The sequence below is a fragment of the Rhamphochromis longiceps genome, linkage group LG1 (assembly GCF_057381845.1).
Source record: "Rhamphochromis longiceps isolate RC_006_pf linkage group LG1, R_longiceps_female_GT1.1, whole genome shotgun sequence".
Lineage (NCBI taxonomy): Eukaryota > Metazoa > Chordata > Actinopteri > Cichliformes > Cichlidae > Rhamphochromis > Rhamphochromis longiceps.
This window is the reverse complement of record NC_140557.1, coordinates 12,328,846-12,346,262: the sequence shown is the minus strand read 5'-3', so window position 1 is coordinate 12,346,262 and position 17,417 is coordinate 12,328,846. Positions and strand designations below refer to the sequence as shown.

Genomic DNA, 17,417 nt, shown 5'->3' with positions numbered 1-17,417 from the left:
GAAAGCAACTTTAACCAACATCTGTCCTATTGGACACGATAGATGTTGATTTAGGAGGCTTGAATGGGATGCGGGATTCACTGGTTCCTTTCATCTGCATTTGTGTCTGTGTGGTTAGCCAGCTAAACAATCTCACCAATTACTCTGAAAATTCCCTGGATGGCACAAGACACTTTGCCAAAAGAAAAGTACCATCTGTGTCAAGTGTCATCAGGCGTGAAGTTCATTCAGACCTGGTGATCAGGACATGGGATCACATTCAATCACAGCACAATGCACACAAAGGGCAACAATTCAAGACTTTCAGATAAAGACCTGCAGAACCCAAGTGTGTTCATCTTCTTTATGCTGGTGGGGGTCCAGAAGACCACTCCTCCTCCTGTATCGACATTGTGTGCCCTTTCAGAGCCCCCCGTCACCTCGGTTTTCTTTGTCACTGGGTTGGCTGGCTCTGTAACAACCAGTAGGGTTCCCCCACTACAGGAGCAGTTACTTTCTCCACTTAAAGGTCAGTGATGTTACCTGGAGGCTTTCAGTACTCTGTCCATCTCTCTGCTGAATAACTTCAAACAAGAGCAACTGTACAATGCATTATTCATGTGAGGAATTTGGAAGGCTCGGGGTTAGTGATGTTGGTGTTGTTTTGGTTGGGATAGGAAGGTAAGCTAGAACTCAGATATACAGGCAGGTGATAACTCTAAGAAAAAAAATATCATGATCTTTTAGAAAGGTATTGGGCCACTTTTAATGCAGCATGGCATTGATTCTGCCAGGGGGGGAGAAACAAACAATTCTTCTAAGACATATTTAAGTTTTGATAAAGGCACTGAATTGTCATCTGAGGGTACTTTGGGGCGCCTGGATCCCAGGGAGGCTGACACCACAGCGCCTGGCCTCTACAGAATCGGCTGCCCGTCGCCTCTGGTTCTCTGGGACTTCCACCCCTTGGCTGTGGGCTCCCCATCTAGGGCCTCCCTCCTTCTCCTTCTCCTGCTGGGATGGGTGCACAGATATCAAAGGTATTCTTGGGAGGCTGCAAATAGCCTGGTTCACCTGAATCCTTCTCTGCCTGTCTCTGGCTCCTGAGGTTTCCTAACCACCTATCACTTTCACATACATTTTGTGACAAAGACACATACACACTGACTCACAACACTCTCTCTCTCTCTCTCTCTCTCTCTCTCTCTCTCTCACACACACACACACACACAACAAGAAGATTGTTGATTTTAGTTGGAGATACATTTCTATTTCTACTCTGTCCTTTTAATATACCCACCCCCTCTTCCCCTCTCCTGCCTGTCTTGTCTTATACATTGTCATACTTTAGACCACATACAATGTAATAACTTTAGATAACACGAATACAAATGAAGACATGAACAGATAAACCCTGAAGAAGAGGAGCCTGTAGAGAATTTATGGAGCTGACCTTGGAAAAGCAAAGTGTGTTTGGCACGACAGTGATTTCAGATCATAATTCTGATTGCAAAATCTGCCAGAGAGGACAGGATCTAAAAAAATGCACTTTTCCTTGACTTGTTGGACAGTGGTTGCTGGAGCTTCTTGGCTGTTGCTGGCTAGAATCAGTCTCAAGGAGGATGCTGCACCAAAACCCTACAGGGGATTAGCTTGGTTGCTAGCAGATTGCTGCAGTTTCCCATAGTTTACATGCTTGGTAACTTGGTAACTAAATACTGAGCAGCAGAAAAACTCAAAAATGTGTGAACCAAACAGGCAACATAAAACATCTGCCTTCAAGGTAGCATGTTTCAAAGGGCACATCTCTTACTTGTTATGGTGTCCTTTTCACAGTGGGAGCATTGCTTAATGAATGCTCGGCAAGTGTTTGAAGAAAAAATCATGAAGAATACAGCTGAACAGAACAATCTGAGGTTTTCAACACAGCACTGTTTATCCTTTTACACCCAATTTCACCCAAATGTCACACTTTCAATTCAAATTCATTTATATAGCACTAAATAACAACAACAGTTGCCTCAAGGCACTTTATATTGTAAGGTAAAGACCTTACAATAATACAGAGAAAACCCCAACAATTATATGACCCCCTATGAGCAAGCACTTTGGCGACAGTAGGAAGGAAAAACGCCTTTTTAACAGGAAGAAACCTCCAGCAGAACCAGGCTCTTGGAGCTATCATGAGTGGTTGGGGGTGAGAGGAGGAAGGACTAAGAACGCTTTGGTAGAGAGCCAGAGATTAATACTAACAAAAGATTAAATGCAGAGTGGTGAAAAAACAGCCTAGAACTAAGGGATGATTCAAAACAATAGAATAGAGTAGAATAGAATAGAATAGAATAGAATAAGATAAAATAGAATAACATATTATATAAAATAGAATAAAATACTATGTTGCATCAGGAAAATTGCATTTAGTAATACTGGAAGTTAGTGGTTCAGATTCCTTCATCGATTCTCTTGAGATTAGCATTGGCTTCTCACCACTATCGCTAAGCAACATTTCAAAGATGTTACATTCTTGCAAATTAATTGCACACTGTGTGGTCAAATGTTTGTGGATGTTGGAGGTGTTTCCTTTCTTTGTTGTGATGGAGAAGGTAGAGCAGGTCATCTTCTAATCGGAAGGTTGGTGGTTTGGCGGATTGGGCAGGATACTAACCCCAAATTGCTCTTTGATGCATCAATCAGAGTATGAATGTGTGTGAACGTTAGATGGAAGGCACTTACACAGAAAAAGCACAGGGAAAAGTGCTGGTGTGAATGAGGCAAGTTGCATAAAGTGCTTTGAGTGCTCAGACAAAGTAAAAAAAGCTATTTAAGAACCAGTCCATCTACCATTTTTACCATAAGTGCTGAGGTCATTACTCAAAAAAGTAATGTATTACACATTTTACACCAATTTCCTGTAGTGTAGTGCAGTAGGGTACTTAATTAACCCCAGGAGATAGTAATTAGTTATACTACTCATTACATTTCTTTTTGTGTTTCTTCATAAAATGATGTGAACTGCATTGTCTCATAGTCACCAGTTAACAACATAAACCTGAAGCTACAGTCCCACAGAGAAGAGGCTGCAGCCTGACTGCTCATCTGTTTGTTACCTGTTTAAGTTTAGGGTCTGGCTGCTGGGCTCGGGTCGGCATTCACGCGGCTTTACATCACTCTGGGTTCTTGGCAAGCTTAGCGTTAGCATGCTGTCTGTGCAGGTGCTTGTGAAGAGCTGAAGGTGTGTTAGAAGAATAATGGAGTTGTTTCTGTTCTGGATGTAGTTTACATTATCACTGTGCTTCTCGTCCTTTTGCTCAATAAAATACCAATAAAATGACCAACTGGGGCTTTTGATTTCACAGTAATTTCAAGCAATCACCTGCAAATGGCCAGAGAATACTCATATTCCCTAGCCAGTTTTGACCTATGTGATTGAGGCCAATCACAAACTTTTGGGCAGCACCTATGATTATGTGATCAACGTGACAAACTTTAGTCAAATGGCAAAAAAATCTTTAAAGGTAAAATCTCTTTTACAATTCCCTTATATAAATACGGTATGATGACTATGGAATAATTAGTGGATTTTGAGTGTGGCCTGGGACTCATACAAAGAGGAAATTGGCAAATGCAGGATGGGGTTTTGCACACACAGCAGCTGTAATGAAACCAGCTATTTAAGCCAATGTGGCTGTAATGAAGAGCTGTGATTAGGGAGCGAGGCCCTAACAAGGGTGTGTTTATTGAGAGGCAGCGGAATGAAAGTGTTACTAGGAGAGAGAGAAGTGGGGGAGGAAGGGAGGAATGGGAGGAGAGAAAGAGAGCGAACTTATAGGCTGAGTGATGCTGCCAGAGCCAATTCATTACGACTGCAGCTCTGTCAATCCCTGCTCATCTCCCGTAGCACTAGACCACTAATGGAATTAGTCCCTGTCTCTCTCACACACACACACACACACACACACACACACACACACACACACACACACACACACACACACACAGAATAAGGAAGAGGGAGCGAGGCCAACCCAACACAAACACACACTGCATTAACACAATGGGTCCTGAAGATATATCTCTGTGACAAAGCTTTCACACTTGCATCCCATAAATCCTTGGAGGTCAGTAGGCTAACCACACAGACACATGCACCATACGCTACAAATCATTAAAATAAACAAATATATAATGACAAAATATTGACACAGAGAATCTTGACTATGATTTCATATTTCATATTTATTTTATTGCATTCTTGGAAATTTTACTTAAGCAGCAGAAGCAGATCAAAGTTCATCACACACACGACAAAAAGTATCTCACTTAAAAAGTAGAGGATAATTTAAATATTATCAACACGCAAACACACCGGAATGAATCTGAATCTGAATTATGCTTCTGGTGGCACATGACAAAGACAGTGCTTTTGACTGACTGAGAGCTGCTTATCTGATTTGACTGAATAGAGGTCAACACCAGACGGCCAGTCCTGAGGACAGACGCCCACCTTGCTTTTAAACAGCATCTTCCATCCCTCCTGACCATCCCCCCGTCATCTACTTCCCTCCTGTCCACTACTTCCATGGCCTTTACTATCTCCCATCCTCCTCCTCCTTGCTGTGAGAGAACAGTCATTAGATTACACCAATGGTCATGACCGTAAGAATTCTCCATCACTTTCCAGTAAACTTCATTGTCCAAGACCTCACCAGAGCAGCAGGAGGCTAAAGGACATGGATATTCATCCTTACCCGAATGTACTCTATGGTTCTGCCTGAAATATATACAAATATTGGACTTTTGCTGCATTTCTAATACTAGAGAAAGCTGTGGTTAGTCCAGCAGCCTGTCCTCTAAATGTACTTTTCAGCTCGTACTACTTAGTACATTATGATCCTGTTTAGTACACACAGGCGTACATGCACATACTGGAGCTGACGCTTGCTGTGACAGAAACCCTACAGATCTGCCATGATAGGCAGACGCTACAACATATGCTCCATCACAGCAGGGTGGTATGCTTTTTATGGCCAGCTCCCCCCATGCTTACGAGCCCAACCTTTTCCGCCCAGAGCGGAGGGTCAGAAAGTGAATCAAAGAGAATTGTGATTGGCTGGCTTTGACTAGACGCCCTCAAGGGTCAGGGGTGAGCGACCCTGCAAGGCCTGGTGAAGAGTCAATTCTCCCCAGGTCAGAGGTCGGAAGTAATGCTCCCTTACAGCAGCTTCAGGAGCAGGCGTATCAGGGAGATGATGTCTGGGTGCCGCACACACACATCTTAGACTGGAAGGGGAGAGGTAAGAGTGAAGGGCTTGATTGGGAGTAAGGGAGGATGATGGAGGCGTTGCTGCAGGGGTGGAGGAGGTGAGCAGGAGGAGGGTGGTGGTGTTTGGTCCTCTGAATGCCTTTGACCTCTGCACTGACCCCCTGCTGAATGCTCTCCCCCCTGACTGACAGTAATGATTGTGTTAGTGTGCGTTTGTGTATGTACAAGTGTTAGCACTCAACAAATACTGTTTTCATATGGTTTCAGGCATAAATAGATGGAAATAGATTTTCTTGTAATTTTTTAAAGTGGTCTTGAGCAATAGTTCTTCGAGATCCATCAAGCTCCTTAGTTGATCTAATCTACTGTTTGCTGGAGCTTGGTTAGAATGGTTTTATAAGAAGGTTGGCTGCCAGGAAGCCATTTTTAAGGAGGGGCACAGGAAGAAAAGGTTGACGTTTGCCAACACAAGAAGTGGACTGAAAATGAATGGTAACAGGTAACAGGTCTTATAAAGTGATACATTAGACCAAATTTGATATTTTCATCTGTCAGTATGGTGGGAGGAGAGATGTGCATCAGTAAATGTTTACATCCGTCAAGGTTTAAATCTCCATTTTAGCATTTCAGTGGACCCCAAACACATGATCAGTGCAGTGAAAGCATACCTGGATAGAAAAATACACAATGCAACACAATCAGTCAGGGACTAACCTCCCCAGAGCCCAGATTTCAACATTATTAAAGCAGTCTGAGATCATCTTTAGAGACAATGGAACAAAAAAGCCAACATCCAAAGAAGAGCTATGAAAGTCCTTCATGAAGCAGAGAGGTATTCCTGAAGAGTACTTCAAGAAAGTACAAAAAAGGTAAAGTTAAGGCTGTGATGAAGAATAAACTAGTTGGTCGAACTAAATATTGACTTTTGAAAGTTTGCCAGGATTTAGTTTTTGCTTTACATATATTTCTGTGCATTTTTGTACATGTTTTAAAATATATCACTGCATTTTTAATTTTCATAGCAAAATGTCAAACATTTCTTTCCAAGTTGCTAAAGTGCAACTACAAGTCAAATTTGGCAACAATGAGGTGAAATTAAGCATGGAGATCACTGCTGAGAAAGTAAGGGGTGTCACATTTCTTAGCTGAGATGGCATATAGTTCCACATTTAACAAACAAACAAAAACATCTAAAGACTTGAGTATTCAGGTGCACTGCACAGTCAGCCCAACTTCTAAATGAACAGGCAACGGTAATTGTAAACCTAAGAAGGTAAATGTTTGCTTAAACCGAACTAGGCGGCAAGTGAAAATGTAAAAATAAATATCAAATGAAAATGTTATATACACAAAATATGTAATTTTGAGAGTATTTCACAAACTGCCCTGAGACTTTGTGGCAGTCACTGAAAAAAAAAAGGATTTTGTGTCCCTGAACACAAATCAATAGATGACATTTCGTGACTGCTTCACAAACTGCTGTAAGACTGTTTTGATCTATCTATCTATCTCTATCTGTCTCGCTAAATCAATGCTGCATGCATAAATTGTACAACCCTTAAAATAGTCTGTGAACTGCCGGAACAAGATAGCCTAAAACAATCGACCATAATGCAAAAGCTCTTTTGTTTTTCTTTGCTTGAGTCTCTGATTGGTGAATATTTTCTAATTTTCCAATTTTATGTATTTACGCAGTCATGGACAGTGATACAATATAATCATCCTTACCCAGAGTCAATAAAATGTAATGATTATTTTTAAAAAAATAAGATCAAAAGTTATTTGCTCTCTGTTTAACTGGCAGGCAGTGCAAAATCTGTAAAATCCAGTCATTATTTCCTATTATTTAAATGGCCTGTATTTGTATAGCGCTTTTCTAGTCCCTAAGGACCCCAAAGCGCTTTACACAACCAGTCATCCACACACTGGTGATAGCAAGCTACATTGTAGCCACAGCCACCCTGGGGCGCACTGACAGACTGCCGGACACTGACGCCACCGGGCCCTCTCACCACCTCTAACCACCACCAGTAGGCAACGGGTGAAGTGTCTTGCCCAAGGACACAACGACCGAGACTGTGCAAGCCGGGGCTCAAACCGGCAACCTTCCGATTACAAGGCGAACTCCCAACTCTTGAGGCACGATCGCCCCTAAATAAATGACTTCTTGTGTCTTCCACTGATTGCAAATGAAACATTAATGCAAAACCTGTGACTGTGTTTAAAGCTTCAGGTTCAGCATTTCGGCCTACACCATGTTGGTTTGGAAGTAAAAGTGTCCATATTAGGATAATAAAGTGGAAGCTTAATTTCCCAGCTCTAGGTATTTTCACTTGGTTTCTTCTAATCCAACAATACTTGAAGTGCTTCCAATAGAAAGTCCTCAAGATCACTATCACATCACTCTACTTGTACAGCACATCTGCTTTTGCTGAAATGGCAAATCTCAAATTCAGGGTTGCAGTGCGCGTTGCAGTAACAGAGAGGTGCCTGTTTCCTGTAATATTGCATATGTTCTTTGGCATTTTGTTGGCTATACATTTTTAATAACTACTAAACTTTAACACAGCTATCTAGCCACATATCCATACCACTGCTGCGCCAAAGCAACAATCCACTGACTGTGACTCTGGGGACTCTTTGTGGCAAGTGAAAGGCTAGGAGGTTGTTTTTAAATCAACCACAGGACACTGTTGATTGAATAATTAATGTGTGACTTCATGTAACAGACAAAAAAGGGGACACTGGGTCTCCATTCCTGCCCTTCCAAGAATGCTATCTGTCTGTTGAGGAAATGTGACCAGCTATCCTCCTCTTCCCTTCTGTTTAATTATTTCCTGGTCTTCCCTTCCCTGTGATGAGCTCCTTACCTCCCCTTCCTCTCTACTTCTGGTTAGCTGTTTTTGACCTCTGCCCTCTTATGTGATCATGCTAAAATGTCACGCACACGTCCATGACCCTGACACACAGCTGACACACACGCACACACACTCAGAGATATCAACCGGGCCACTGAATGTTCTTGACAGCGTGGAGAAACACAGCTGGTTTAAAAACACAGTGAGATGAGACTTTAATGTGTGTGACCAGGGACTCCTGCTGGCATCCAAACACTAACAACTAACAATAGAAACACACATATGGTCAAAGAAAGACACACACACACTTACACATGCTCGAAGACCACAGCTAGCACAAACCAACAAGGTACAGCACATTATTTATGTCACCAGCACACAAACACGTACAGTCTTTTTTGAAATCCGTGTCCTTTAATTCCCACACAGACATACTTTCATACACACATATGCACGCACAGATGCACACATAATCCTTTCATTGCATGTGCACCGTCCTTGTGCTTCTTCCCAGCCATGTTTGTATGTATAGTGTGAGTATGTGTGTGTCTGCAAGTGCGCAGCCTTCACAGTGAAACACTGCACCAGAGAGATTGGAATCAATACTTTCTGCTCCGTCATTTGTCACATCTTTACAAGGTTGAAGCCATCTGAACACCAGTCTATTCTACTTTGGTGCCATTTATCAAATTGCCCCACGTTGCAAAGATGAACACACACATCCACACACAAATATACACAACTACATACTGAGGGCAAACAGATGCAGCATGCACATGCTCTCTTCACTACTGTCTAAACTTTTGCACCATAATTAAGGACATGACAAACTGATGTGTTGATCACCACTTTGTGATAGAAATGTTCATGAATAACATAAAATAATAAAATAAAAAAACAATTGAAAGTGACAAAGGTAAGAGAGAACCCTTTGGGCCTCTTAGCAGTTTGATTTTGGGATCTTAGTCACCCCGTGTACATTTAATTTGCTAGTATAGTCTAAAAACTACTACTTAGGAAAATAGTTATAGATTTCATTTAAGCAAAAGTAGTAGTCAGGGTATGCAGCATACAAGCAGTTCTGATAAACAACAGGAGGAGCCAGAGGTTGGGAAAGTATTGACTTCTCCACTCATCATAAGTTATCCTACCCAAATATCACTGCACATCATTCCACTAAAAAGACAAGTGCCATCCCACGCCACTCTGCGCTTAGTCAGCTCAGGTTGCTACTGGGAAGCCCTGAAGAAAGGCAGAAGGACCAGGAATACAGATCACATTATCTAAAAAAAGGAAACATTAATTTAAAACAATTAACTAGGATTAGTGCTTCAGGGACAAAGGGAACAATTAGATTCAAACACAGAAATATAGAAATAAGAAATACCAGAATGTCAACACAATCCAGGCACTTACAGGTTTGTGCCTCCTAATTTCAGTTCATACAATAAATATAAAGCAATATATCAAGCAGCACTTCATTTACACTTCAGTTATAATAAAATCTTATCACATCCCTGTGGGGGACAAAAAAAATCCAGATCAAGGTAATCGGCTTTTCATCTATCACAAATCATTTGACTGTCTGGAAATGTATTTGCTTCAGCTTTTCTTTAGAACACAGAAACATACTGTGGCATGTGCAAAAAAACATTAAGGATTTATTGAACTTCCAATTATGTCGCCTATGAGTCTCTCTGGTTGAGCACCACCTTGTGAATAAGCCTACTGCACCTGAATGACCCCTCCCACTTACTCGTCTGTTCCTCTTACTATGTTTCATAATACCGATGGGTCTTCTAGAACCTAGAATTGGAGTATGCTACATTTGATCACCTTAATCTGTGGCTAGATTTGAACTTACCCATATTTCTCAAACACATCAAAAACTCTATACTGATGGCTCCAAAATTCACTGTATTGTATTCACTCACACAACCGCTGCACATGAGACACAGGTGAAAAGACATGATCTGAACTTTGTGACATGGTGGAAGCAGCCATCAGATTAAGGGTTGATGTGGCTATAAGGGCAAGGACATGGTCAGCAACTCAGGTAGACTGTGGTGTTTAAATGATGCTCATTTGGTGCAAAGCGGCCCAAAGTGTGCCAAGATAATACCTCTCTATCACAACAAACTACACTAAAGTATTTATATGAGTTCCTTTGCCACTCAAATGCTCAATTTGAACTTAAGCAGGTGGTCTTCACTAGTTCTACATACCAGCATTGAATTTCTGGCATGCAACTGGCTAATTAGATGTTTGCATTAATAAACAGTTCAACAGGTAGTTCTAATGAAGTCGCTGGTGACTGTGTGTGCTAATACAGCTTCACAACAGGAGAGTCTGATGTTTAGAATTATGTGAAAATAGTTTTAAAAATGCTCAATTTAATGATGATATATTCAGCTTTTCTCATTTTAGCCTGACTAGAATGCAAAAAGAAGAGCTCAGTCAGAGCTCTAAATTAAAGTAGTGATAAATTCAAAATATTTTGATATAAATTGTGGAATTCACCAATAACTGCCCCAGAATTTCATCTGAGTACATCCAATTTAGGATCATGCGAGGCAGCCTATCCCAGCTGCCATAGGGTGAGAGGCAGGGTACAATCTAGACAAATCCCCAGAATTTAAAGACTGAAAATGTATCATATATTTACAAAGGTAACATCTTGAAAGACAACATCTTGCAGAAAAGTGATGAGATTTAAGTTATAGAGTGTGTTTTCCCCTTTTGTAAGCACCATTATCTTATCCTCCAGCCACAGTTAGTGATGAATGAATGTCACAAAAGCAATTTTTTCTTCTTTGTACACACTTTGCCTTTTATTATCGATAATAAAGAACAATATTGGAATCTTAATGAATCTTACCCCTCTGTGATCTACTGAACAAAACAAAACAAACTTTATTTTTCCGATATGTACACTGTAAAACCCAACAGTGCATCTTACTAAAAGAAGTAAGTTGTTCTTACTCAGTTCTGAAAAATAGTTAAAGTAACTTTCATGAAGTGTGTTAGGTAGACCCAAAAGTATACATATGATATAATAACTTTATTGTAATAAGTACACATTATGTTTTTGTAACGTTTTAAGTACTGTTGCTTTAAACTGTTTAAGTTGTGCTAATTCATTTGTATTAGTCATCATCCACAGCCCCGCCCCCAGTGTTTTGCCCGGCCATAAGACAGGATCCTCGTCAAGAGAGTGGAAAGTACAAGATAAAGTTATTTTTATGTTTTTTTGTTAATGCTTACTTCTAGCATACAAAACGTACATTTATCAGACTGCTTTGTTTTAGTTGTACTTCGTTGTAATTTATCAGACTACTTTGTTGTAGTAGCTCGTAACTTAGCTTGCCAGCACACAATTCCCGCCTAGCGCTGTATGGAGTCTGCCTTCACAATTTAAAAAATTAACGGTTGGTGGCTTGTTTCAATCAATAGTTGGTAAGTAGTCTGATTTTTGCAAACTGCATGCCACAAAACCTTTGGTAAAATCAGTGTTTACGCTTTTCTGACTCTGACCTTTATCAAGTTCAAATGTAGCCTACTTTTGCACAGTGAAAATAGTAGAAAATTTATTTAGTGTTAATTTTAAGAGTTTAACGGACAAGTTCGCCTTCACAAATTTTGAATATGATGGTTAGTGGCATTTTAGTCGCGAAATAATTTACCTTTTCAAAGCTGCACTGCACCAAACCTAAACGTTTCTGACTCTGTACTTTCCAAGGGTTAGCCTATTGTGTACTTCACTTGTGTAAAATTGCTTTATTATTTTATAACGTATAGAGTAGTTGACCAACCTGAATTGAAAATGAACTGTAGTGCAAGAATAAATCTTACTGTTTTCCAAGCTTGTGTTATTCAGATTGACTGTTTTTAAGTGAAGTAAAAGTAAAAACTGTTCTGCTAGCTTTCTGTCCTCATGGCTTTTGTGTTATTACAGTCTGACGATTGAAGGAGCAGTAGCATGCCGAGAGATCATCCAGCACTGCACTAAAGACAACCAGTAAAGGTGATTTTAAAACGATTTGGTATCAAAATGTGGAATTGCAAGTTGTGTAGTTTGTCTAGTTTTTCTACTGCCATAAAAGTCATGTTGTTGAAGCATTATCGGCTCAACCATGGTCAGTACTCCACAATTTCACCCTTACCCTGTCTCTACAACACATGCATGTGTACATTTAATACATTTAATTCATTAAAGATACACATGTCAACAATGCACACTCCCACGCAAAGAAAAGACGGTTCTTATCCAGATTTGAATAATTATGGATTTTGTTGCTCTATGTGTAATTTTAAAAAGCCATTTATTGAAAGCCAAATGTTTATCCATCTGAGGGGGCATTTAAAACGAAAAGAAACTGTTCCATGTCCTTTCAAGAACTGCAATTTTAAAACCAATGTCTACTCAACCTTCAATGCCCACAAATGCAGAGACCACCAAAATTCAACAAGTTACGATGAAGGCATTGTGCAAAGTGTTATAAATGTAGAACAAAAAGATGACATGCAGCTTGATTCAATAGAGTCATCAGATGACAATCAAGTGGCATCCACCAGTGAAATCAGTGGAATTGAGGGTTTAGAAGAGCAGTTGCAATACAATCTGGCTGGATTTTTCTTGAAAATGCAGACCCTTCTCCATGTGTCCCAGAGAGCAACACAGGAGATTATTGAGCATATTGATCAGTTGTTTTTGTTATCACAACCTTTGGTTAGAAAATCAGTTGTAGATATACTGAAAAAGCACAACTGTACATATACGGACAAACTGGTGGATGAGATTTGTCAGGCAGTTTCTGATAGTAATGTTTTACATAAATGTGTCACATCTGAAGGACCACTATCTACAGCAAAGAGGAGGAAATCATATTATGAAGAAAATTTTCCATATGTCAAACCTGTGGAGTATTTAATTGAATCGTCAAAGCACACTTATATGTATGTGCCTATTCTCACATCTTTGCAATTGTTGTTGAAAAAAAATGATGTGCTTGAAGAAATTAAACAAGCACCCACACAGATTCCTGGACATTTCATGTCATTTTGTGATGGATCCTACTACCAGGAAAATGTTCTACTGTCACAAGAGGGACAGAAATTGTCAATGATACTTTATGTGGATGATTTTGATCACAAACCCACTTGGTACCTCAAAGAAAATACATAAAGTCTTTGCAGTTTATTGGACACTGGAAAACTTTCCAGTTAAATCTTGTTCTGCTCTACACTGCACCCAGCTTGCTCTGCTGTGCAATTCCAATGATGTACGCCAGTTTGGGTGTAAGGAAATGCTGTCACCACTCTTAAATGATCTGAAAACTCTTGAAGAAGTAGGTGCCTACATTGAGACTCTTGGTGAATGTCTTAAAGGCACTGTCTACTCTGTTGTGGCAGACAACCTTCTGCCCATGGACTTGCTGGTTTCAATGAGAGTTTCAGGTCTACATATTTCTGTAGGTTTTGTCATGCCACCCAAACAGAAATGCAAACAGAAAATGCTGTTACAGGGAATTATGTAATGAGAACAAAAGATGCTCATGATAATTATTGTGCAAGAGCTTCAGAATGATGACATTAAGGAAAACTATGGTGTTAAAAACACCTGTGTTCCTTCTGACCATCTCTCTTTCTTTCATCCTGTCACAGGCTTCCCACCTGACTTCCTACACGACCTGTTTGAAGGTGTCATTTCAGTGGAGTTGGCACATTGTTTAAAGGTTTGATTTCTAAGAGATATTTTAACTTAGAAGACTTAAACAGAGCAATTCTGCACTTTCCATACCAACATTCTGACAAAGTTAATCGTCCTCATCCAATAACCTCAAATTTTGCCAGGCGAGGGACCATGGCCAGCACTCTTTCATGAGACACAGGTAAGTACAACTATGTATATAACATTTGCTGCTCATATAGTATGCTGTGTTTTGCTTATAATATTTTTGGAATTCTCTTCAGCTCTACTTTGAATTTCATCGGATCACCAATCAGAATCTGCCACATGTGTTTTATGCTGCGCTGGATGATTATGCTCCTCAGCTGACTGGACTTTACAAAAAGAGGAAAACTGGACGGGTCGGTGAAAGGATGGAGCAGCTTTTGTCGGCATATGGAAAACAGGTATTTAAAAGATACTAATTATTATTCTGCTTGCTTGGCAGTTGCCATTGTTATGTGTTTGTTTGTTTATTTATATATATATATATATATATATATATATATATATATATATATATGGGCTGCCACAAACGATTATTTTGATAGTCGACTAGTCACCGATTATTTTTGCGATTAGTCGACTAATCAGATCATCATCCACTGAACGTAAAAGTACAGCTTATTGCACCAGCAGCATCTGCTCTTATATAACTATCATTAGCTTACAGCTTTAAGTGCTTAAGGTCTGTGCTAACTAAAAATAAAGACAAGATGATAGTTAATTGAATTCTAATTAAATGTGCAGATTGTTTCGGTGGAGTTTAATAAACTCAGCCGATTTACTCAGGAACAAATAAAATACTGAAAAAAGCCAAACAATAACATTTTTAAGTTATCTAAGTGACTTGTATATGTTTAACCTGAGTAGGGCGGTGGGTTTGAAAACGATCTGCCGGGAGTCCGGTGCTCTCATGGCCCCCGGCTAGCTATCGAGCTAGTGGGTAACAGACGCCTCCGAAAACGTCGGAGCGCTTTTGAAAATATGTGGTGTCTTGATAAACTGAGCAGATATTTGAGGTTTACACAGCTACATTCTCGCCTGAAAATATGTTAAACGTTTATTTTGTGACCCAGAAAGAATAATAAGAGTAATATTAAAACTAACTAGCTGCCGCCATTGTTGACAACTGCGCTGGGCCGCGCTATGAATTCTGGGACACAGTTTCTTCTTCTTCGGGGTTTAACGGCAGCTGGCATCCTTGTACATGCAGTACTGCCATCTTCTGTTTCAGTCCGTTATTACACTCTTAAATCCTGCTACTTATTCCTGCTTTTGGGATCTTACAAAGCTTCAAATGACGCGTCGACTATTAAATCAGTCGTCGACGATTTTGATAGTCGATGTAATCGTGACTAGTCGACTAATCGTGGCAGCCCTAATATATATATATAAGGACACAAACGACATCTATGCAACTAGAACAGCAGTTCTGGCCGGCCTACCAATGTACCTCAGAGATTTTCAAAACATGCAAGGTACTTTGGTATTACAATAATTTGCACATTTGAATTTAAAAAAGGTTGAAAGGAGTTTATAAGTCATCTGGACTTGGGTTGAAAGTTGAAGACGTGAAGTTGAATGACTTATAAACTTCTTTCATCCTTGATTTGACTACCTGGATGAATGAAAAATGAACCTTCACTGTCAACGTAAAACATGTTATGATATATAGAATTTGAAAAACTGAAGAAAGGTGCCTGAACATTTGTATTTATGCTTTTAACAGAGATATTACGGATGAATAATTGTGCACTCTGTATTATATCTTAGGGTGAAATTGAGTTCTATGAAGCCATAGAATTGCTCTGGTTGCTGATGTCGATGAAGAGGAGGTGCCTGGAGGAGTTCCTTTCTCACCACGCCAAGTGTTCATAGAACTTGAAGATCAGTTTGTTATGACTCATCACTCATGGACTGATGCCCTGGTGTCTTTGTTTGGGCTAATCTATGCTCTGCATCTGAGCTATCCTATGAAGTATACTGGCTTTTTTGAGTTCATTCAAGTAGTGTTGCTGAAGCTAGACGATGAGAGAAAGCAACTAAAACCAAAATTGCAGACACTAAAAAATGAGCTTGTGCAGATGATGTTTGTTTTTCACTGGTCACTATATTCGTGCTTTTTCAGTTATCTGTGAATGGCTTCAATAGTTTTATTTGTTCTGGGTAATTAGCTTTCTAAAAGGCAATGTGGAGAAAGCTAAGAATAAGGAGAAAATCCATATTTGACGTTTTGTTTGTGATTGAAAAAAATCTTCACATAGTGTGTAATCTTAAGCTTATTTCTAAAAACATATTTTAGTTACATGGAAATCTTTTGCGAGATAACTGATAATTAGTCAATATGTACAGTATACTTTCATGCTTTATTTTTTAATTGTGTGATGAGTGCCAGTTCACTCGAGGTCTGGGCAAAACTGTTGCGAAGCCACAAATACCTTTGAGAATACTTTTTGTTAGTGACATCCTTAGTTCAGCTGTTTTCTATAGTTGCATTGCTGTAGTGCATGTGATTTCATTATTATACTAAATGTTACTTAAAATTGTGATTGTTATGGCTCTAATTGCCTCTAGACTATTGTTTTTTTATGATGTACACCTATGTATCAGGTCTACATGACTAAATTTGTGTTTTGTACATTTAATCGATTTTCAAAATGCTACAAAAAACATTCAAAATTCCCTAAAAGTGCAAGTTTTAAAATGCCTAATTATTTGTTATTTGATAATGGCTTTAGCAGTCATAGGTTATGACTGAAAGTATGGTTGTATTCATTCTGTATTTTCTCTGCAGTTAAAGTTAATAAAAACTGAATGGAAAGAATAATAGCTTGGTTTTGCGTTAATAGTACTTGAACCATTTGGTGCAATCGGTTTCCCCAATTGGATTAAGTTGTTTAAATACAACTATTTAAGTTAATTTAACTTAATTTGAATATGAGCATGTAACACTTTAAATAAGTTTGAATAAATACAGCATCTTAGTACAAGAAATTTAATGGTTTAAGTTGAAACATACTAAATACAATGAGTAAATAAACATAATGCATTTGAGTTACATTATCATATTTGCTTTGGGTTCTTGGGACTCTAATAAAGTACTTAAATAACCCCAAACTGTTTAAGTTATAAAACTTGAATCAATTGGTGCAATCGGTTTCCCCAAATCATTTGAGTTAACTTAACTTGTCAGGTTTTACAGTGTACCACTGGTGTTTCACACACCAGCTTTTTTTTTCTTCAAATTGTCTTGACTTGGACTCTTGAGCTATGTTTTTGGGTAAAAGATGATGAAGATTTTGAGTGAAGTTGCCTTTGTCCAAACCCATCAGGTATTTTTCCGTAACCGTCCTCACTGAGTGCCTTGTGAGTGTGTAACAGGATCTTGGAAATTTCAGCGAGATTGCTCCACTAACCAATTTTCCTGAACCCTGTGGTAACATTCCAAAAAGCCAGATATGACTTTATTCAATTCATCCACAAACGATAAAGCAATTTGGCTCCGACCACTTTCGGCTGCCTTACACATGGCCTGCCACACACACACACACACACACACACACACACACACACACACACACACACA

At 39.4% G+C, this 17,417-nt stretch overlaps 1 long non-coding RNA gene across 1 annotated transcript; it reads left to right on the top strand.

Annotated features, from left to right (window-relative positions):
* Positions 1-11,301: 11,301 nt before the first annotated feature.
* Positions 11,302-14,254, top strand: LOC146678328 (uncharacterized). The gene is made up of 5 exons (XR_014907722.1): positions 11,302-11,556; positions 12,056-12,124; positions 13,765-13,835; positions 13,954-13,991; positions 14,074-14,254. It is a non-coding gene; the product is annotated as an uncharacterized LOC146678328 (long non-coding RNA).
* The last annotated feature ends 3,163 nt before the right edge of the window (positions 14,255-17,417 follow it).